Source organism: Helianthus annuus, chromosome 9 (genome assembly GCF_002127325.2).
Source record: "Helianthus annuus cultivar XRQ/B chromosome 9, HanXRQr2.0-SUNRISE, whole genome shotgun sequence".
In the NCBI taxonomy this organism is placed as follows: domain Eukaryota; kingdom Viridiplantae; phylum Streptophyta; class Magnoliopsida; order Asterales; family Asteraceae; genus Helianthus; species Helianthus annuus.
In genome coordinates this window covers 143,861,863-143,871,684 of record NC_035441.2, presented here as the reverse complement: position 1 = coordinate 143,871,684, position 9,822 = coordinate 143,861,863, and positions in this window count along the sequence as shown.

The following is a 9,822-nucleotide window of genomic DNA, read 5'->3' as shown; positions in this document are numbered from 1 at the left end:
TACACTTGGGAGCTGGAATCAGAAATGAAGCGAAAATATCCTCATCTCTTCCAATAAATCTCGAGGACGAGATTTTTCTTAAGGTGGGGAGGATGTAACAACTGTCACTAAAACCGGTAATTAGAATAATAATTATCCAATAAGAAAACCTTAATTAAGACACCCAAGTAATTTGGCATAAACCCTGAAATTTCCGGAACAATCGGAATCAGGATCAGGGCCCCTAAAACTCGAGGGGGGCAAACCCTAATTGATAATTATCTAATTAAAATCGTTGCTAGATGCTGATTGGTTGAAATTTTTGATTCACCAAGGCTACAACCGAACTCAGCTAGGCTAGGAAGTAGGCTGTACCCTTTACGACCGTAAAGGGTTAGCCTTACGGACCGTAAGCAGACCAGGTTCCCTTACGGACCGCAAGGGGTTAGGCATACGGTCCGTAAGCGTGTCGAAATTTCTGCTATAAATAGCCGACCTTGGCATGAAAACTGTGATGTTAAAACGTTTCACAAATCCTCTGTGGACGTTCAGTTATACTCCGATCAGTTCACAACACACACACACGATCACGAAACGCTGCCGCAATCAGGGTAATAACTCGATCGCTATTACGATTCAACGCCCGATCGATTATAACTATCCAACGATAGTCCGGGTGCTGCTCAATTGAGCTTGTACTTTGATTATTTGTCGTGATTTCGACTTGAATATTAGAGTGTTGTTCGAATTCGGACTATGCTCTGTTATTCGTTGTGAATCCGATTGAATTATCGAGTATTGCACTGATTAATCGTTGTGAGGGTTTAATCTCGTGAATTGACGTAAATGCTGTATTAGTTACTAACCTGCCTGCGTGTGCATTGTGTTAAACTAGGTGTAATCAAGACTAATCAGTAGGCTTATCTATTTGCTCGTTAATCTGCAATGTGAGTCATTCTTCTTTTTAAACTGTTTTCTCACAGTTTGTGAGTAAGTATTACAAAACTCCAAATTATTTTTAAAGGTTATAATTACAGGGATTAAGTCTTTGTAATCACCAAATTACAGCTGGTATGTGGGGTTTTGTGCACATTACTATTTTTATCACTCTAGGTGAGTGAGCCTGATAACCGTCACTATTGGGGCGACGGGACCCAATAGTGGTATGACCACAGTCACAGATCCGGTCGAGTGACAAATACCCATTCTTGATAATTGGTTGATAGAAACATTGTAATCGCTCTTAATACTGTGAATTTATAACTAACAGGTCTTTTTAGAAAAAATGGAATGATTCACTCAGTATTTCCCCGCTGACAAAACCTTTTTCAAACATGTTTCAGGTGATCTGTGTGATCCAGGAAAAGTGCAGTAAAGCACTAACAAGCTCAAGGAAGTGGCTCAGTGTAAATAAACCAATAAAACGTGTTTTGAAAAATAAAGATTTCTGTGTGAAATCAACTTATTGTAAATTATGGGATTTATCCCTTAAACTTTGTATAATATATTAAACGAGCATTTTCCGGTGAAAAGATCCTGTAAATAAAGACTTCCGCTGTCGCATAAATCCGATACCACGGGAATTCTGTCCCGCGGCTCCTGGAACGGGTCAAACCGGGTCGGGGGCCGTGACAAATACCATGGACAAGGGAATCATAACCCACGATTATGGTAAGTATCTATATCATAGATTTGAAACTATTTAATTGGTAAGTTGAATTCAAGTCATGGGTACATGACTTGCCTGGTGATTATTATTTTTTTTTTAACTAAGGGTAGAATGTTAGATGTGTTGATAACAGTTAATCTAATAAAGGGTTGTTGCTTTAATAAAAGTCAAATTAGTACGTGGCTTCCAAACCACAATCTTAATAAATGGAATGCTTTGGATTAAACAAGTACATATGCACATGATTCCAAGTTGTGTACAAATATCATAACCATGATGTTTATTTAGTAAGTGGATTAGATTACAGTGGTAACTGGTTAAACTATTGTCTCGAATTATTTAACTTGGGGTAAGCAAGTAGATTTGGGTCGCTTGATCCACATGAATGAAAAAGATTTGGATTCGTGCTTAGTAAAGCATTAATGAAATCTTTGGATCTGTTAGAAATAAATATTAATGGTCTAATAGTTGAATGAGATTTTTATCACAGGTGGCTTAATTGTGAATTCTAGTGGAGGTTGATTCACAAGTTGGAAGCGATAGTTGACTATGAAATTAATGGAGTCGAGTTCGTTGGAAGTTTGTGAAAAATATAGATCAGAATCCACCTATTTGAGTTATCTAATATATATTATATATAGAACTCATAACGTGCATGTTGGGTTTCAGGTATAATGGGAGAGGTTTGCGGACTAATGAATGGAACAAGGTCTGGCGACAAATCCGAGATCGAGTCAGCAATGTCAGTTCGTCCATCCGTCAGGTTATATCGCCGACTTAGACGGGTCATCATGTTTTACTTGCCTTTTTCGGCATTTGGTAGTTTTAAACCGTGTAAGCTTCATGAGTCAGACGTAGTGTCTTGTTTTGTTTATGTTCAAGTTTAGAGTTGTAAAATAGATTGTAAACAGGTTTTGTTACCATAAGGGTTATCCGTATTACGAACGGGCCATGCCGGAATTTTATAAAAAAAAAAATTGGCATGAAATATGTAAGTGTTTAAATGATGGTAACTATCAAATGAAAGTCAAGACACTATAATTGTTTCTAGAAATTGAAGCTAAAAAAAATGGGCCTACATTCCGTATAGTAAGAATGTTTAGAAAATTTTTGGGCGTTACAATTTTATAGTTTTTATTATCATTATTATTATCATTATTATTATTATTATTATTATTATTATTATTATGTTATGAGTAAACTGCCATTTTGGTCCCTGTGGTTTGGGCACTTTTGCCATTTTAGTCCAAATCTCAAACTTTTTACATCTGGGTCCCTATGGTTTGCATTTTTTTGCCATTTTAGTCCAAAATTTAAAAACCCTATTTTTTGACTGTTGGAACCTCCTATTTTGTCTTTTAGTTCAGGGGCATTTTGGTCATTTTGCTTTTCATTTAACATTTTCTTAATTCAAATATATATATATATATATATATATATATATATATATATATATAGAGTAAGGTTAACATACAAAAAGCCTTATCATACATCACGTAGGAGACAATGGTAACCGTTGGATCAGGGGTATAATCACGCATGGGACCACATAATCACGCATGGGACCACATGGGACCACATAATCACGCATGGGACTATAATCACGCACGTTCTATGATAATAACGCACGTTATATTTTTTGTCATGTATGTTAATGTAGGTTAAGCCTTGAAGTACATTATACTTTCTCTATATATATATATATATTAATATACACACATACATAGCAGTTCATCATCATCATCATCGACAACTTCAGCTCTCTCTCTCTTTCTTCTCTGAACTACCACCACACCACCCCCACCACTGCATCATCCCCACCACCACCATCCCACTGCCACCAACACCACCATCTCTCTCTAAAACCTGCACACACACACTCTCTCTTTCTCTCTCCAAACACCCATCTCTCTCTTCTCTCTCTCTGTAAAAAGATTTGTAAAAAGAAACGAGGCTCAGATCTGTAAAAAGAAATGAGGCTCTAACAACAAATCAAAACAAAAACCGATTTGTAAAAAGAAACGAGGCTCAGGTCTGTTTTACAATGGGAACAAGGAGGAATAACCGCCATGGCTGCAAACAGAGGTTGCAAGCGCACTTGCCCTCCTCCGATTCTGCCACGCCAAGTTGCGGAAAATCTCAAATGTTGACCCAATTTTGACTCGGATTAGGTGAAATCATCACAGCCTCGTGGTGAATAAAAAGACTGGGTTCAAATTTTGATCATCCTGTTTGTTACAAAATGTCACGACCCCTGACCCACCCTGGACGGAATCGGGTGCCGTGAGCAGTCCCGTGGTACCGGTGATTATTTTTGAAAAACGTTGCAGCGGAATTTTCATCAGGACCGTGAGTTAGGAAAAATATCAGAGTTTAGAAAACACCGGATTTTATTTAAATAGATGGGATAAACCCATGTATTATAATGGTAGCTTTAATAAAGATAAATTTTATTTTATAAAACAATATTTCTTTAATAAGCCATTTCTTGATGCCTTTCAGTGCCGTATCCAGCCTTATGATAATTACCTGAAACATGTTTGAAAAAGATTTTGTCAGCGGGAATGCTGAGTGAATTCATTCCATTTTTATACAAATATATTGTTATACCTTACAGTATGAAGGTTTTATATTTATTTGCATTTACCTTACTCAATCAGTATTTTGTCACATAATGGCAATTCCAATATAACAACAATAGTATCACTCATTGGCTTATTTTCGTCCAATAGTGAATTTATCAAATAACTATACTTTATTATTATTCACTTTATCTGTCATTAGGTGATTCTTGTGACTGGGTCATATCACTGTTGATCATTCTTTCAACTAGTGATTCAAATTATAACACTGTTGATCATTCTCTCAACTAGGGTCTTTGGTCATATCGCTGTTGATCATTCTTTCAACTAGCGATTCTATTCATGGCACTGTTGATCATTCTTTCAACTAGTGCTTCTGGTCATTATCACTGTTGATCATTCTTTCAACTAGTGACTTTAATTATAACACTGTTGATCATTCTTTCAACTAGTGTCTTTGGACATATCACTGCTGATCATTCTTTCAGCTAGTGACTTTGGACATAATGATGTCTTATTACTTGGTCAAATATATTATCTCTAGCACCAAATCATGCAAACCAGAATAGTGACATTTTATGTCAATTATTATAACTTATCAAAATATGTTAATTCACTAATTGTAATATTATGATATAATAACCTGACTACAAATAGAATACAGTATACTTGACTTTGTTATGGTATCCGCCATTTAGATTTATATATAATAATTATGGTTATGCTAACTTTCTGGGTAATAGCAATGAGAATCAAATAATGTATAATACCTCCCATACCAGTAGTTATTATAAAATATAATAACTTAATCACTGTAAGTATAACTGGTAATTATTTAGGATTTTAGAAAGCAATTTGTAATATAATTGTTTCACAAAGGTGATAAAACTGTGATAAAAGAGTATGGACTCACAAACGGTGAGAAAAGAGAAATGAACTCACAGTGCAGATTTCTACGGGCAAGTTTAGTCTACAGATAAGCCTTGATGTATTGCTGATTCAATTTAAGCAGAGTCTAGTCTATTGATTAGCCTTTTTATCCTAAGTTTAATAACAAGCACACAATTCTGGGTTAATGATCAATACAGCAGTTACGATAATTTACGAGATCAAATTCTCCCAATGAATGACCAAGTGCAATACTTCAACTCATTTATCGTATTAACGACAAACGACAAAGTATAATACTTCAACTCATTTATCGAATTATCGACAAATGACAAAGTATAATGCTTCAACTCATTTATCGAATTATCGACAAACGACAAAGCATAACCCAATGTGGGCGGCACTTAGACATTCTTTGGACATATTGATCCCGGAAATGAATCGTAATAGCGATCGAGTTATTACCCTGATTGCGGCAGCGATTCGAGGTTTGTGTGTGTTAATTGTGGTAAACAGAGCATAACTCCGTGCCTCAGACGAATTTCTTCGTCGTTCAAACGCAGAATTTCAAGTCCCAACCTCTCCTATTTATAGCTGAAAAATAGTCTCCCTCGCGTGTCACGACAGGGAAACCTGGTCCTGGCGCGTGGCGCGAGAGGTCACTTTTAATATGAGGTAGCCACGCGTCTCAGTAGCTTGGGTGAGTCGACGGTTCGTTAAAATTCAATTTCTATCGAAAACAGTTTGGATAATACTAACTAGGAAATACCCCCCCCCCCTAAGTTTTAGGGGCCCTGATCCTGATTCTGATTGTTCTGAAAATTTTAGGGGTCATGCAGTATCACTTGGGGGTCTCAATTAGGGTTTCCTATTGGACAAAATATAATAAGAAATAATAGTTTTGGTGAGTGTTGTTACATTCTCCCCACCTTAATAAAAATCTCGTCCTCGAGATTTGGGTTATGATATTTCTGTTAGATTTATGTCATAATTTAGTCACTAGATTCTTAAGGTAAATGACACAGAGTCAAATTTTGTGAATACTAGTTGTATCAGTAGGGTTTTAAAAATAGTTCAAGAAATCGATGACAACTGAATGAGATGAAATGATATAGTTTTGAATGGGACTAGGTTCAAGTCAACAGATATATGATCAAATAGATATCTGTTTATAGTTAGTGAAATGACTTTTTAGAATAAAATTCATGGTCAAAAGTAAACTTACTTTGATCGGCAACTGGGGAAGACTCAGAATCAATAAGGTCAGAATGAAATAATAGCACGAAGATGATTGTCAATTATCGAATCATATCAAGAGAAAAATCAGTGTGTTGACATTGCAAGGATACACTGGAATGCAATAAAGTTTAGTGTATCATTGTCTTAATACACAATTGTATCAAGACTATTTTCAAATGATGAGTCAAACGGAAGATATACGTGGGTTTTGAACGATTCGTATGTTTATGATAAGCTATAAGTTTATAACGACTCCTCAAGGTGTCGTAATGATTGGAATAATTTTAATAATTATGGTGCTCGAACAATTTCACCGTATAATCAACTGAAAGTTTAAATGAAGAAAACTTGGATATTCATTTCAAATAGAAGTTTCAATTGATGATGAAAAAGACCAAATGAATTATCATGGAATTTTCGATAAATGATAGAAAAAACGTTTAAGAAGTACACCGGAATATGATACGAATTTGTGTACTTTTATCTGAACACATAGTTGCATTAAGACTGATTAAGAATATGAACCAAAAATTAAAAATTCGTATATTAGGAGTGAATTTGAAAATAGCTCAAGCTACCAATTTATTATGACGCCACAAGGTGTCATAGTGATTGAAATAGTAGCGGTGAATGAAACGAGTTTCACCATGATGTAAATCAAATGAAGTAAATCCGAATGTTTTAAATAAATCCAGTAGGATTTTGGATTGAAATTGAAATGATCAAAGATGAATAAGCAATAAAGATTACGAAGCGTTCGATAGATACATGGAAATATGAAATGAATTTGTGTATCATTATCTCAGCACACGATTTGTGTTAAGATTAATTTAATAGAATAAATCAAAGCGGATTCAACATAAATGAACAATTAAACCCGTATGTAAGAGGTGCAATGAGATTAGCACAAGCTTCAAATTTGTGAAAACGTCACCACAAGGTGATCGTGACCAAATAAATGATTCAACGAAAGTGAAAACTAAACAAGTTTGTTATGGATCTGAAATAGAGGAAATATTTGACGGAATGTATTTATTTATGAACTTGTATTTGTACTAGGGTCAAATAATAACTTAACTTAGATATATATCAGTGACTACGTCTGGAATCATCTCTACTTCTTGTGTAGTAAGTGCGTATGCTAGAGCGTTCTTCTTAGCTCCGTCTGTTGTTCTAGCCTTGTTGTCAGATGTTTTGGTTAGTTTTGGGCAATATGGTTTGATATGTCCGGTTTCCCCGCAATTATAACAGACGGTTGTTTTCCTTCTACATTCCTCCTCTATATGCCCGGTCATCTTGCAGAAGTCACAGTAGGGTGTTTTCCTAAAACGACATCGTCCTGAATGCGTTTTGTTACAGTTTCTGCAGATGGATTGTTCTAGTGACGGTTCAGTTTCTTTCTTCTTGAATTCTTGGAAAATTTTCTGGGCTAATTCTTTCTTCTTGTTTTCTTCTCTTGTGCGGATTAGTCCATCTGTCAGCATGTTAGCTAGTTCAACTGCTTCCTCAATAGTCTGTGGTCTAACGGCCTTGACTATGTCTCGGATTTCGCTAACTAATCCCCAAATATAACGAGAAATCAGTACGGGTTCTGGCGAAGCCAGAGTTGGTACCATTCTTGCATATTCGAAGAATGTTGTCGTATATTCACGACAATTCACATCTATCATTTTATGATTTAGGAACTTGTTAGTTATTCGTTCCTTTTCATAAGGAGGACAAAATTTTCTTTCTACTACTTCCTTGAATTCTTCCCAGTTTATGGCATAAGCCATGGTCCTTCCTTTTGCCTGAAGAATTGTATTCCACCATTCTAAGGCTTCTTCCTTAAAGAGATTAGATGCATACATCACCTTATCTTTTTCAGCACATTTGCTGATCGTAAGAACAGCTTCCGTCTTTTCCAACCATCGTAGAGCAGCCGTGGCACCTTCACTGCCCGTGAACTCGGTTGGTTTACAGGCTAGAAATTCTTTATAGGTACACTCGAGAGTCATCGCCTTCTTCTTCTTAGGAAATGGGGTTTTGGGAATATCATTATTATCACTATGGACACTATGGTTAAAACTATCGTCACGGGTATGCTTACTGTTCATAGCTTTGGTGGGTTCTACGGGATTTTTAACAACTTTAATTATTAAAGGTAAAGCATTAGCTATTCCTTGAGCTATTAGATTTTCTATAGCATTTTTATCCAAAGGATTTTTATTATTAGCATGAACTTCTGGATTATGTGATACTTCATTCGACATCTGGATTGCAAATATTTTCACTTATTAATATCACATAATAATTAAAACAAAATAATACCTCCAGGATATTATATGTGCATATTGACATATACATATTCATGTACAACACATAAGTTAATTTGTATTACTTTCCTAACTTTATTGTTTAGGTATTAAAGAACACCTAATTAGCTTAAACAAGTGGCTTAACTTATACGAAGGCATCTTTTCTTATTCAACCTTTGAATATTATCAGATGTGCTACCAGTTAATAGCAATCTCCTAACTCTTTTATTTAAGTTTAAATATTATTATCACAACACTTATAGGCTCAAAGTAGTGGCTTAGCTCTGATACCACCTTCTGTCACGACCCCCGACCCACCCTGGACGGAATCGGGTGCCGTGAGCAGTCCCGTGGTACCGGTGATTATTTTTGAAAAACGTTGCAGCGGAATTTTCATCAGGACCGTGAGTTAGGAAAAATATCAGAGTTTAGAAAACACCGGATTTTATTTAAATAGATGGGATAAACCCATGTATTATAATGGTAGCTTTAATAAAGATAAATTGTATTTTATAAAACAATATTTCTTTAATAAGCCATTTCTTGATGCCTTTCAGTGCCGTATCCAGCCTTATGATAATTACCTGAAACATGTTTGAAAAAGATTTTGTCAGCGGGAATGCTGAGTGAATTCATTCCATTTTTATACAAATATATTGTTATACCTTACAGTATGAAGGTTTTATATTTATTTGCATTTACCTTACTCAATCAGTATTTTGTCACATAATGGCAATTCCAATATAACAGCAATAGTATCACTCATTGGCTTACTTTCGTCCAATAGTGAATTTATCAAATAACTATACTTTATTATTATTCACTTTATCTGTCATTTGGTGATTCTTGTGACTGGGTCATATCACTGTTGATCATTCTTTCAACTAGTGATTCAAATTATAACACTGTTGATCATTCTCTCAACTAGGGTCTTTGGTCATATCGCTGTTGATCATTCTTTCAACTAGCGATTCTATTCATGGCACTGTTGATCATTCTTTCAACTAGTGCTTCTGGTCATTATCACTGTTGATCATTCTTTCAACTAGTGACTTTAATTATAACACTGTTGATCATTCTTTCAACTAGTGTCTTTGGACATATCACTGCTGATCATTCTTTCAGCTAGTGACTTTGGACATAATGATGTCTTATTACTTGGTCAAAT